The sequence below is a fragment of the Lactuca saligna genome, chromosome 5 (genome assembly GCF_052625555.1).
Source record: "Lactuca saligna cultivar CGN05327 chromosome 5, ASM5262555v1, whole genome shotgun sequence".
NCBI lineage: Eukaryota > Viridiplantae > Streptophyta > Magnoliopsida > Asterales > Asteraceae > Lactuca > Lactuca saligna.
Genome location: NC_136421.1, coordinates 139613240 through 139628321, shown reverse-complemented (window position 1 = coordinate 139628321; position 15082 = coordinate 139613240). Strand labels below are relative to the sequence as shown.

The following is a 15082-nucleotide window of genomic DNA, read 5'->3' as shown; positions in this document are numbered from 1 at the left end:
GAAGGTTGAGCTCTATATAAAGGACATAATACCCTCTCCCCAACCTCTTTACTCTCCCTTGAAGTCCAGAAACCCTAATACTTGTTTGTGAGTGAATTAGAGAGCATTTGGACCTTGGAGGAGTGTTTGTGGAAGAGATCTTTGAAGACTAAGAGGCTTGGAGCAAGGGGCTTTGCAAGGTTTTGGCTTATTTCTTGTTTTGGAGTTTTCTATTGAGGTAAGGATTCGTTGCTTGAGCTTCTATCCAGCTAGATCTATCAATTGTGGGATTTGTGGGGGTATATCTAGTGCTATCTTGAGTTTGGAGATTGGATCTGAGGTTGCTACCTCAGATCTAGTGTAATGATGATCCAAAAGAGCATAAAGTCCCTGTTCAAGAGTTGTTGATGAAGTCTTCTTGTCCCAAACCCTATCCCTAGAGTGTATTATGCTTAGATCTCCTTGGATTCATGTAAATTTTGCCACTTTACATGATGGATGGCTTGTATTAGAGTAGATCTATGGATTGGAGACCCTGCATGGGTTGGAAAGCCTCTGTATGGGTTAAGAGCTAGTGGTACTCGGCGAGACACATAGGTGTACTCGGGGAGTTGCATGAAGATAGGTAGCAACTCGACGAGTTGTAAGAACAACTCGGCAAGTTGGTTGAAGATAGTCTTGGACTCGGCGAGTCTGGTCGTGAGGTCCTAATCTTTCCTGGTTGAGCTGTGAATCGGTGAGTCAAGGGATGACTCGATGAGTTGAGTGAGGAAGGACTCAGAGTTTGTTGGACTCGGCGAGTCTTGGGGCGACTCGGCAAGTTGAGTCGTGGATTGGGAGTTCTGAGTATAAGGACTCGACGAGTCAGCGGGTTGACTCGGCGAGTAGAGTCAGTCAGGAAGGTTGACTTTGACTTTGACCAAGTGTTGACCAGTTATCTTCCAGGGGTATTTTGATAATTGTTGGCATTATTTTGAGTTCAGTGGTTTGGTGTTGGCTGGTGGTGGAGATCGTGTCAGTGACCGGAGCAGCGCGATCTTGTCTCTCCAGTCAGCTGTTGCAAGTTGAGTTATCCTCACTATATCAACAGGGTCTAAGACACCAAGGCCGAGCCTTTTTCGGATTGTAATCCGGGTATTGTTGATATGATATTGCTTTGCTATGTTTGCATCCTGGTAGTTAGGATGGTATATGTTAGAGACCTGGTTATGGTCGGTATCCTAGTATATAGGATGATGCTATGCTAATGAACGGTTAGGTCGGTATCCTGGGTAGGATAATGTTATGTTATGTGATCTACTAGATCGGCTTGATTGGATGTGAATTGTTATATGATTGTATGATTATGTGCACATGGTTGTTAGATTGAGGCGGGTCCTACTTTGTGCTGTAGGCCAACATACCTAGGGCGGACCAGACGTGCTGAGGCTCGGAGAGTGGACCAGGCAGACTGAAGGACCGGTGCGGGCGGACCAGCCATACTGTAGACTCAGAGAGTGGACCAGGTGGATTGAAGGCCCGGTGCAGGCGGACCAATCACATTGTAGACTAAATGCATATGGCTAGACTCGGAGGGTGGACCACGTGGACTGAAGGCCCGGTATGGCGGACCAGTCACACAGTAGATCCGAAGTGCATGGCTGTTCTGAGTTCTGTTGCGATATGGCATGTTTTGTGTATGGTATATGTGATTGGTATTTTGGGGGTATCTCACTAAGCTTTCGGGCTTACAGTTGTGGTTTAATGTTTTTCAGGTACTTTAGGAGACCGTCGCAAGGCAAAGGCATGATCGTACCGCTCCTCATGTTCTTGTTTTATTTTATGGTTCTGAGAATACTCTGATAATAAATGTATGGAAAACCTTTTTGTAATAACTTAATGAAACTGGGTGGTTTTTGAAAAGGTTAAATTGGCTTGGATTTTTAGAGTGTACACAACATATTGATTGGTAGGTGCTGGAGCAGCAGGTGTTGTAGTGGTGTACATGGTACTCATTTGTTACTCTTGCGAGGGTTCCTGTGTTGTTCACTTCTTCCTCTTCTTGTTCCCTGACTTCTGTTTATAGTCCTCTCCCTTTCATGGCTCGGGCACTGGGACTTCTACACCATGGCGGACTCCATGCTTGACGAGTCGTTGAGCCAGGCGTTTGGCGCTATCAAATGTGGTTGGGTTAGAAGACAACACATCTCCTTGGATTGGGGCAGTTAGACCCTAGATGTATCTTTCTATCTTCTAGCTCTCCGCGGTAACCATCCTGGGGCATAGTGCTACCAGGCCGCTAAACCTGTCAGTGTAGGCCACTATGTCTGAGCCAACCATGGTATGCTCCCATAGTTCTTGTTCCAGTTTTTGAACTTCTCCCCTTGGGTAGTATTCTTCCAGCATCATCTCTTTTTGTTTCTCCTAACCTATTGAGTTAACCACTGATAGAGCCAGTGACTTAAGATGGCTATTCCACCATGTTAGGGCTCTGTCGGAGAAGGTGCAGGCAACAAACTTCACTTTGCTCCCTTTTGGGCACGAACAGATTGCAGACACCGAATCTGTTTTCTCGAACCATCGCATCAGAGTGATGACTCCACCCTTTCCATTAAAGGACTTGGGTATGTATTTCATGAAGTCCTTGTACAAACACTCCCTTGGGTGTCTGTGAGAATCTCCGGGGTTTGTTAAGTGGGTACTGCTACCAGATTCGATGGTACAACTTTCGCCGAAGTGAGCTAGAGCAGTTGCCACTACCAAGATATCGCTACTTGGAGAGCAGCAGTATCAAATTGTGGCAGAGTTAGTCGTGTTTGAGTTGGAGTTATCAGAGTAGTGCTTCTTTTTGATCTACGAGGAGGCATCTTTGATAAAAGAATACAAAGACGAGATGGAACAAGTCTATAGTAGTGGATAAAAGCCGAAAGCTGAAAGACAAGGTTATCCTAGTTCTGAGCGTATCAGGTCTTGACTTCCACAAGGTTTTGGAAAGAATTCATAAAAGAGTCTATACCTAATAAACCTTATGAATTAGAAATGGCTGCCCTCGAATGAATATTTGTGACCTGAATAACTTTTACCGGTTGCATGTAAAGTAAATAATCCTAACACTTAGGGTGAGTAGTGTTTCCACTAACTCATTAAGTTAACTAAGATTATTATTTATTAGTGTCACGTATAAAGACGTTTTGGTTATTTTTGGTTGATCCTCCTTTGAAAACTTCTCATGAACTTGCTCTTGTTCCTCCTTGACTCTTCTGTTGACCGTTATGAGGAAGTGGTTCTATCTAGGTTTGCCATGCAAGAATGGAAGTGTCTAAAGAATCTATGAGATTTAGGGTAACTTTATGTTGGATTAATGTCTAAGTCCATAACTATAATTGGTAAGGCTTGACCCGACCCGGCATGGTCCATTTGGGTTGCATGGCATCATGCATTTGGATAGACTATAATGAGAGAAATAACACCTAAGATTTGTTAATATATATAAGTTCTAATATATTAATAAGGTTATTTAATTAGTATTGATCAAGAATTAATTTGGAATTAATTAAGTGATCAAAAGGAGACTAATTAAATATATGGGTTGATTATGTAAATCATTCATTCTTATATTTGTGGGCTTGTGATCCAAGATTCCTTATGTTGGACTAAGTCCATGGGGTGAACCATGGATACTCCATGGAGGTTAAAATCCATGGAGCATAAGGAATGGGTAAAGTCATGAGTTACATGGTGTAACCCTAATAGCCACCATATAAAAGAATCCCATGGCTCAAGAAATCGTGCACTATGTGTGAGTGTGAGGGCTAGACGGTTTCAAGGATTTTTCAAGTTTCTCTCAAGTTATTCCAAGTGTATTTGGTGTAGTGTGAACCATTTGAGGTCTCACACTTGGGGCACTAGGCACTCAAGCTTCATGAAGACTTTTTACATCAAGAGATATGTACTTTATCTTGTTATATTCATTGTTTTGTATGCTAGATTAGGATAATACCTTGGATGTTCATATTTGCATGTATAATAGAGAAAACATAGATCCAAGGTATTTAGGGTTGCATATACACTTAGGAGTGTTAGAATGCTCAAAACCCAATAGTGGTATCAAAGCCACGGGTTGTTTTCTATTATATTGACGCAAATATTTTATTTTCAAAGTTGAAAATAAAGGAATAAACATGATGTTTGTCAAATTTGAAGATAATTACTTGTTCTTGTGACAAAACTAATTATTTGTAAAATTTGAATAATTTGCTTTATGAGTTGAATTATGTCAAATTTAATAAAAGATAAAATGATATGATTATTTTATTAGTTTTAAAAGTTTGATTTAAAGAGTTTTATTTTTTGAAACCTCCATAAGTAATGGATATGAAAAATCTTTAAAAAAAATTGATTCAAAGTTTTTATGGAGTTACAAAATTTGGTGTTAATGTTTTAAAGAATTCCATAACTTAAGAATAAGTTATGGATCACCAAAAGGTTTTTGTGTTACCTTGTTTTATGAGTGAATTTAGATTAATGAATAAAATTATGTGATAGTTGGTTTTAATCTAAATTAATCTAAAAGAAGTTCATAAAATATGGTTATGTAACTTATAAATCACACTTATGAATCTTAAAACTCATAAAAGTTGCCATAGGTTACAAAATGAAGAGTCTTTTTCCTCATTAAATTGTTTTATGACTCCATCACTTGTCCTCAAGTTATGGATGTTCAAGAGTCACTTCATTAAAGTTTTTAAAACTTTAATTAAACTCATAAGTTATGAAAATCCAAGAGTTTTGAATACTTTCAAAACTTGCCATCAAGTTTTGGAATTTGTAAAGTTTTCCCCATGAATACTTTAATTGCAAGTTAGCCCTTAGAATTTTAAAAGTTTAAATTCAACCCTTATACTTTATAATATTATAAGTTAATAATATTTATATATATGTATAAGAGTAAAGTCAGTCTTACCGTTAGTAGGCCTCATTCACGAAGCCGGTCTATAAGGGGGCTATAAGGTTACTGCCTATAAAATGGCAGTTTAATGGGTGTCCACTCTCACCCACCGCTTCCTTGACCGGTGGAGGGTCGTTAGCCGAACGGGTTTGACAGGACTGTAATTCTCCCTTCATTAAAAGTATTAATTATAAATACTAAGTAACTAAACTCTTAATAATACCCAATCTTAGTTACTTAGGAAAATGTGAATAAGGTGCTAATCCATGAAATTACACTTTGCACATTTTTTAAGTCGGTTAGTGGAGCGTGTGTGGTTAACCGACACACTAACTCGTATTTTACAAGGTAGGAAAAGGGTAACCTAATGTTTATCATAGTATCTATGGAGCGTGTGTGGTTAACCGACACATCGATTGAGGGGTAAACACTTAAGGGTACCAAGTAATTTGCATGGTTACTTCACAGCTTGTTTTGTGATCCTCGGCATCCCAAACACAAAACCTGAAGGGCACACTCGAGATTGAAACATGCCATTGAACAGTTCAATGAATCTCAAAGATCTAGGAGTTTCAAATCCATATAAAACCTAATAATACATTTCGTTTATCTTTCTAGAAATTGGTGAATCATCATTCACCTACCTTCAAATATTTTATAGCTTGGATTATGACATCCCTCTTCCAAGTTATAAAAATATTGTATTGGGTCCTAGCCTTAATATTTCATATTGGGTGTGATATTAAGGAGTTTAGATCAACTATCTTGAATATCTCCCAAAAGATGTCTGGTTTAGACATTTATGATCTTCCCAAATCTCTTGAAACAAGCTTCCTAAATGAAGATGATGTCCCATGGAAATCATACTTTTTTCACATCCTCTAATTATTCTACCTAACCCACAAGTTCTTGAAAAGTTTAGAGTCACTCAAGCCCTATTAGCAAGCAAAGGTTTATGTGTGATCACATCTTGGAAATGTAGTCACATATGGAAAAGCCAAGAGAGTTGGGTGTCAAAGTCTTGAGAAAGTTGGTGGCTCAACTACTTTCTAAGTCTCATAGCGAGTTCCTTTGGGACTCCTATGAAACAGACTATGACAAGACCCTTATTGATCTTATCTATTTGCTAAGATCAACTTCCTAAAACTTGTGGACATTGACAATAATGACATTGGATATCCAGTAAAGCTCTCTCTTTCCAATGGAAAGGGATCGGCCATAGTCAACTCGGTTGACCAAATGGTAAAGAAAGAGGCTATGTCTGAGATAGTCCCATTATCAAGGGTCCATAGGTAACTATTGCCAAAGGAAGGGGCATTGGTTGCGAAGCTGCCAAATTTACCTAAGGATGTTAAAGTCAATAAGTTTGGCTCTACTTCAGGTAAAGTCCATTGTGTAACTCTATTAAGTGCATGCTGATTCTGATAACGAAGATGGATTTCAATCGCATGGTTCGGTGATCAGAATTTTGGGCTATTACTTAAGAGTTATGATATTTATATTTCTTAGGAATAGATAACAACAAGGTTTTCATATGGATTGTAAGGATAAGTTTTCCGCAAAGTTTTAAAATAAAAGAAAAAGGTTTTGATTTTATTTATTTTAATTATCCTTACAATGACATTTGTGAAAAGTTGTTGCTTATAAGATTCCACTTATAGCAATATTGAGAAGTGAATTTGATTCTTTCATTTGTGGCAGTGTCTAAATTTACCAAATAAGAAAAAAATTCTCATCAGCCAAGTTTCAAGTGGACCGGAACTTGGAATCATACAAGTTGTACAGTATGATGAATGAGAACTTTCAACTTTTGAAAATTAAGACTAGTCCTTGTTCACATGTATATGTGAGTCAAGTGAAGGACTAAGGGATTGACCACACATTTGTGTGCATTGGTCAAGTCCACCACAAAAAGATCGATAAGATTATTCGTCATTATTTACTAAAGCTCAGTAAATATGGTTATACTTACAAGCTTAAGTGTAATTTTTAGACATCGAAAAAGGTTGCAATGTATGGCAGCGTGAATAAGAGGAATCAAATTAGGCAGAAGGATAAAAGTTTCTCAAATCTGAAAAGATGGGAGAGTGCTTTAGTATCATGTTATATGATCATCTTAATGATTAAGAGACCTTATCACAATTCATCCTCTATGTGCATTCTTATGACTAAGAAGAGGAATCTTGAATTGTTGGAATGGTTAAATCAAGAAGATGCGTCATACTTTGTTCCAATACAAGTCTTAGAGTTCTACTCTAAAATTGTAACTTGAGTGACATGTCTTAAAGAAGGTTTAAAACACATGTCAAATGTAAGAGTAGAAGTTTTCTACTCTCGTACATTTGAAATTGGTAAGTTGTGATGTTTTGGATAAAACAAAGACCAACTTAGGCCAATTGTGTGAAGTGTTTGTCTTGATTAGAATACACACTATCTCTTAAATATCTGACAAGAAAGTCTTACATGTCAAGAGGATAGTGGGAGTCTTCAAGGTCTTGAAAGTCTCAAGAACTAATCAAGAATAAAACCTGAAGTTCTTAACTAGCACACGACTTGAGGTTTATAACCTATCGTGTTGACATATTCTGTGCCCATTCCAATTAAAGTTGGCTTTGCATATGAGTTCTTAGAGTTCTCAATTGGTTGCACAACAACTTGGAAGCAATGGCAGGCCCTTGAGCTGCCAGATGGCAAGAAATTAAGATTGAAGTTCAGTCCATATGAGTTTGAATTTGTCATTATCCCTGTATTGTGATTATGGTTTTGACAATTCACATGGATAAGAACACATACACCATTAAATCTAAGTGTCATAAGGTTTCTCTCTGATTCATGAAAATGATGGTGAGGAAACACTTTCACTAAGTAGATTTTAGCTAGATAGCAATTATGATATTTGCATTCTCAAAGTCGTTAGTGGAGCGTGTGTGGTTAACCGGCAAACTAACATGGACTTGTAAGAAGTGGCAAAGGTCTAAAAAATCGAGACTATGATTACGACATCCCTTTTCATAGTTCTTAAAATTGTTTAGACACACCTGTGAGCTATCTAAGATAAGGTGTATGATAATGTTAATTATAGAAAACAAATGGTTTCAATTGGGAAAGAGTTGTTTTGCTATAATTAAGGGAGAGAAAATTATACTTCATCTCAAATCTAAAAGCTTAGATTGAGGTTTTAATCGTATTTAGTCAAGGATATATATATATATATATATATATATATATATATATATATATATATATATATATATATGAATTTCTTGTTGGAATGGCTCAACATAAGGAAATTCTGTATATGGGTCCATTATTTACGTTCTAAAATTCGATTATGATTACGACATCCCTTTCCATAATTTGAATTATGAGAACTTGGCAAATAGAAATGGAAATGTTATAGAAAAAGATTGGTTTAGTCTTTATGTGAGACATCATGAGTCGTGTACCATATGCTTCGAATATAGGATCGATTACATGTGCTATATTCATCCTTCTAAAATTTTCCAAATGCCTGGGGCATTAAGAAGGGAAAAGGTCTAGAATTGGATATGACTAAAAGGATTAAACAATGTCGAGGACGATCTAAGGTTTACCAAAGATTGGTTGCTCAAGGACAGTTGGAAGTATAGTGATAATTGTGGAAGGACCATATTGACATAATCTATAATGAGGCAACTCTTGTTCAGAAGTTACAGTCAAAACGGAATCTGGAAATGTTTCAAAGTTAGAAATTATTCAATCTGTGTAAGATTAGGAAACTCAATGCAAGAAGGATGTCTCCAAGGAGCTAATCTCCTTTGGAATGCTCTGTAATGGTTGTTGTCAAGTCTTTCTGACTTTATGCATAATCATTACAAGAGGATCAATGCATATAAGTTTAGAATCTAACAAATTTCAGTAAATGGCATGAATTTGGAATTCTTGCATTTGTAGTAAGGATTTGGGACTGTGAAAAGAGGATCATTGGAGTTATGTTCAATTGATCTAATTCACAAAGTAAAGATCGTAGAAAAACATAGTATGCATACTTGGTGTATGGCATGACTAGTGTTTAGAAAACATAGTGTACATGCTTGGAGCATGGGGCAACTATTCTTTTAAATTCAATAATAAAGTTGATAGTTGAAACAATATACAATGAATAATATGTAATCATATGGTGATAAATAAAAGGTGTTTTATTTATGTTCATAGGTTTTGATACCATATTAAATTCAATTATTGCTATGTTTCATTTTGCATGTTTTAACTTCCTGAATAACTAGGTCATTGTTCTGGATGACTAAGATATTCAAACCATCCACAGTCGGTTATATGTTGGAAGTAGATATGAATTAAGACCGTCATGGGTTGGCTTGTAGAGGTCTAAGATGTTGGATAAAGGGCTACAACACTCATGAGTGCTCATAAGTTCTGAGTATTGGATTCAACCCGTGCTCATTGGAATCACTTCATGGATTTTATCACGAATGATCATGAGACGATAATATCTTATATTCTTCAAACCTAGAGATATGAGTTGTTACTATGAGTTGGTTGTACATTGATTGCACGAAAACGCATTCGGTAACTCGGTGTTATAAAATGTGCCTTTGTGTATGATTCAACAAGTAGTAGAACAAGCCATATGAGTCGAAGTTTATCTATTCCTTTTACCTTCAAGATAAAAGTGATATCTGTGGGCCCCTCGATGATTTGATGATGACAAATGGAAGTGCTCGGACGGGCCAGGACTGATTTGATTGTTCAATTAGTCAGTCGTCATAAATTGGAAATCAGGAAACAACAAATGGACAGAGAGAATGATTATAATCCATGTCTCAGTCCATATGATATCTAGAATGGAGGAATATATGATCCCTTATCTAATGGACAAGTCATTGACAAAGGTCAGAGTTCATCTACAAGGTCAGAGTTCGACATAAGCTTTTGAGAGCTACGATTGCTAGTCGGTTCCTGAAGTCATACGCAATAATATTTTTAGACTTATCCAAGTGGGAGACTGTTGGACTAATGTCTAAGTCCATAACTATAATTGGTAAGACTTGACCCGACCCGGCATGGTCCATTTGGGTTGCATGGTATCATGCATTTGGATAGACTATAATGAGAGAAATAACACTTAAGATTTGTTAATATATATATATATATATATATATATATATATATATACACATATATATATATAAGTTCTAATATATTAATAAGGTTATTTAATTAGTATTGATCAAGAATTAATTTGGAATTAATTAAGTGATCAAAAGGAGACTAATTAAATATATGGGTTGATTGTGTAAATCATTCATTCTTATATATGTGGGCTTGTGATCCAAGATTCCTTATGTTGGACTAAGTCCATGGGGTGAACCATGGATACTCCATGGAGGTTAAAATCCATGGAGCATAAGGAATGGGTAAAGTCATGAGTTACATGGTGTAACCCTAATAGCCACCATATAAAAGAATCCCATGGCTCAAGAAATCGTGCACTATGTGTGAGTGTGAGGGCTAGACGATTTCAAGGAGTGTTCAAGTTTCTCTCAAGTTATTCCAAGTGTCTTTGGTGTTGTGTGAACCATTTGAGGTGTCACAATTGGGGCACTAGGCACTCAAGCTTCATGAAGACTTTTTACATCAAGAGGTATGTATTTTATCTTGTTATATTGATTGTTTTTTATGCTAGATTAGGATGATACCTTGGATGTTAATATTTGCATGTATAATAGAGAAAACATAGATCTAAGATATTTAGGGTTGCATGTACACTTAGGAGTGTTACAATGCTCAAAACCCAACACTTTATGGGGTGATCCTTACAGAGTCCTCCTATAATCGTACAATGTATACAAGTTGTATATAATTTAAGATTAAATAGACCTTCGAATAAGTGACCCTACTCCAAAACCACAACCAAACAATGAACGGGTAGTGAAGCGTAGATCACAAATTCTAAGTCTATAAAATCTCAATTATATAAAACCTTGGGAGTATACATAGCAAGATTATAGACCTATACGTAAGGGTCTCTTAAGTTATCACATAATTTATTTATATAATGCCTAAAATACTCCTATAGTATTTTAATGTAATATACTTGGTATGTTTTAAACTAGTTATCGCGTTATAGTATCATAGAATACTCCTATAGTATTCTAACTTTCATGTTCTGATCTAGAGATCCCTTGTACAGAGTTAGGTAAGTTTTAACACCGTTGCAACACCACATCACTCCGAAGCACATGTCGGTCGCATCTCAAATGAATATAATTGATCAGACTATATTTATCCTAGATACAATTACATAACTTCCCAGGTTTGACTGCAATATTCAACCTTTAAATACTTATGTTCTGTTCTTCTTGTGATACTTGTTCTAGTGTATATACATGTATAAGCAAGTAGGTATATTTTTATAACTTATCATTATTTTCTTAAAATATATTATTATCCTTAGCACTTAACCCACGTTGTATTTATAGTTGTATATCTTTTATCGGTGGATATAATTAGTTCACTATAAACAATGCTCTGATACCAATCTGTTACACCCCAAAACCGGAATGGTCGAAACGTTCGGGGGCGGAGGACGTCATGTTTAGTATCACAAGACATGCATCATAGTAATAAGAGTAATGAACAACCATTTCATTAGAAAGAAAGTGTTTACAATGTATGTATTCACAAAACATAGAATACATATGCAAATAAAAAATAAGACATGAAGCTATACTACTCTATTTTATGAATTCCCAGCGCGAGTACCTGTCTACTAGTTTCCTGAGAATACAAGTCATAAGATTTTAGTGATGTAAGTATGTTGTGAAAAGTTGTAGTTCTGTTTAGAAAAGTTTGCCTGTTCCTGCAGAAAATCCTATATTTCCTGCTTTTATGAAAGATAAGTAAAAATGACTCTAGAATCCTTTCTATGTGTACGAAATGGATAAAAGTTATATAAAACTCAGAGTAAACAAAAAATCGATTGTGTGTATCTGTCCTAATCCCAGAACCAAACAAGGAACAGGAAATGAGGCGGATGGCACACATCCCATTGGTTGTTAGATCATCATTGTATATAACCCTGATGTATTCACTTGGTACTTATGAAGTTAACTATAATAGTTCATTTATATTTGATGAAAAGATTCTTTAAGAAAACCCTTATTTCATATAATAAAAATAGTAACCACAGTGGCTCCTTCTATAATCACTTATTTTGTACTAGCTATATATAATCTAATATCGAACAGATAGTTAATTGTGTGCATCTGTCGTAAGCCTACAACCAAACAAGGAACAGGGAATAAGGCGGAAAGCACACATGAAAGTACCTCTCAGATATTAATTATATATAACCTTGATGTATAAACTAAGGTATTATAGGATTAACCACCTAAGGTCCTTTAAGTTATATTGGTTTAATAAAATGGATTAAACCTTTTACTAGTAAGTTTCTAGTTTTGTATATCAAAAGTTCTTATTTGAAAAGTATATTTTGTACTAGAAAACTGTGCATTGAATTAGTATCCTATGACCTGACCCATACCTGGTACCCCTTATGATGAATTAATGTATACAGAACATATATATATATATATATATATATATATATATATATATATATATATATATATAACTAATATCAAATGGATAACAGGGTGGGTGAATCCGCTCTAAGCCCACAACCATACAAGGAACATGAAATGAAACTGAAAGCATACATCCTATTACCTGTCGGATCCTATTAGTATATATCCCTTGATGTATACATTAAGGAATCATAAGGTTAGCATTATGGTCCCTTTCTACTGAATGTACTAGACCCGAATGTTCTATTTGTCGTTTTGAAAAGATGTAAGTTTTCCCTAGTTTATAACTATCTTGACTCGAAAATAATTTGCATTAAGTTTCAACTGGAACTGTCATTTTATGAAAGTAATGGGATTAATATAAGTACTCATTTGTCTTTTGAATTGACATCCTGGCGTACTATGCCAGAAGAATTAATAATATCTCAGGAAAAATTGCTACAAGAAGCCGTGGATGCACTTCTTGATAATGGAATCTGCGGACAACCAATGAGGGATGATCATAATAGAGTTTACAAGTCGCTTTCAGATGTAATTGAAGGCAAAGAAGGAAGAGTTCGCGAGACTCTGCTTGGTAAACGGGTCGATTATTCAGGGCGGTCCGTGATTGTCGTGGGCCCTTCACTTTCATTACATCGATGTGGATTGCCTCGCGAAATAGCAATAGAACTTTTCTAGGCATTTGTAATTCGTGACCTAATTAGAAAACATCTTGCTTCGAACATAGGAGTTGCTAAGAGTCAAATTCGGAAAAAAAACCAATTGTATGGGAAATACTTCAGGAAATTCTGGATGACCATCCTGTATTGCTGAATAGAGCGCCTACTCTGCATAGATTAGGCATACAAGCATTCCTCCCCGTTTTAGTGGAAGGGCGCGCTATTTGTTTACATCCATTAGTTTGTAAGGGCTTCAATGCAGACTTTGACGGGGATCAAATGGCTGTTCATGTGCCTTTATCTTTGGAGGCTCAAGCAGAGGCGCGTTTACTTATGTTTTCTCATATGAATCTTTTGTCTCCAACTATTGGGGATCCGATTTCGGCACCAACTCAAGATATGCTTAGTGGACTCTATGTCTTAACGAGTGGAAATCGTCGGGGTATTTGTGTAAATAGGTATAATCCATGTAATCGTAGAAACTATCAAAATGAAGATAATAACTATAAGTATACAAAAAAAAAAGAACCCTTTTTTTGTAATCCCTATGATGCAATTGGAGCTTATCGGCAAAAACGAATCAATTTAGGTAGTCCTTTGTGGCTGTGGTGGCGACTAGATCAACGCGTTATTACTGCAAGAGAAGTTCCCATCGAAATTCACTATGAATCTGTGGGGACCTATTATGAGATTTATGGACACTATCTAATAGTACGAAGTATAAAAAAAGAAATTCTTTATATATATATTCGAACCACTCTTGGTCATATTTCCCTTTATCGAGAAATAGAAGAAGCCATACAGGGGTTTTGGCAGGGCTGTTGTAATTCTATGCTACCAACGGGAATTCGAGTCTCTCCGGGTTAACTAGGACCATAAGTGCAGAATTTATACGTGAATCAAGATCTAGAAAAGGAAGTTTTCCAATCACTGACTCAAGCCCATTGTAAAATTCTACTCAGCGCAATATGGAGGTACTGATGGCAGAACGGCCCACTCAGGTCTTTCACAATAAAGTGATAGACGGAACTGCCATGAAACGACTTATTAGTCGATTTATTGATCACTATGGAATAGGATATACATCACATATCTTAGATCAAGTAAAGACTCTGGGTTTCCAACAAGCTACCGTCGCATCCATTTCATTAGGAATTGATGATCTTTTAACAATACCTTCTAAAAGATGGCTAGTTCAAGACGCTGAACAACAAAGTTTTATTTTGGAAAAACACCATCATTATGGGAATGTACACGCGGTAGAAAAATTACGTCAATCGATCGAAATATGGTATGCCACAAGTGAATATTTGCGACAAGAAATGAATCCTAATTTTCGGATGACCGATCCTTTTAATCCAGTCCATATAATGTCTTTTTTGGGAGCCAGAGGAAATGCATCTCAGGTACATCAATTAGTAGGTATGAGAGGATTAATGTCGGATCCTCAAGGGCAAATGATTGATTTACCCATTCAAAGCAATTTACACGAAGGACTGTCTTTAACAGAATACATTATTTCTTGTTACGGAGCCCGTAAAGGGGTTGTGGATACCGCTATCCGAACATCAGATGCAGGATATCTCACGCGCAGACTTGTTGAAGTAGTTCAACACATTGTTGTACGTCGAACAGATTGTGGCACCGTTCGAGGTATTTCTGTAAGTCCTCGAAATGGAATGATGACGGACATGATTTTTATCCAAACATTAATTGGCCGTGTATTAGCAGATGATATATATATAGGTTCGCGATGTATTGCTACTAGAAATCAAGATATTGGGGTTGGACTTGTCAGTAGATTCATAACTTTTAGAGCACACCCAATCTCTATTCGAACCCCCTTTACTTGTAGGAGTACATCTTGGATTTGTCAATTATGTTATGGCCGGAGTCCAGCTCATGACGACCTGGTCGAATTGGGAGAAGCC

At 36.5% G+C, this 15082-nt stretch overlaps 1 pseudogene; it reads left to right on the top strand.

Annotated features, from left to right (window-relative positions):
• Positions 1–14018, top strand: part of LOC145045778 (DNA-directed RNA polymerase subunit beta'-like) — a 77042-nt pseudogene extending 63024 nt beyond the window's left edge.
• Positions 14019–15082: the final 1064 nt, after the last annotated feature.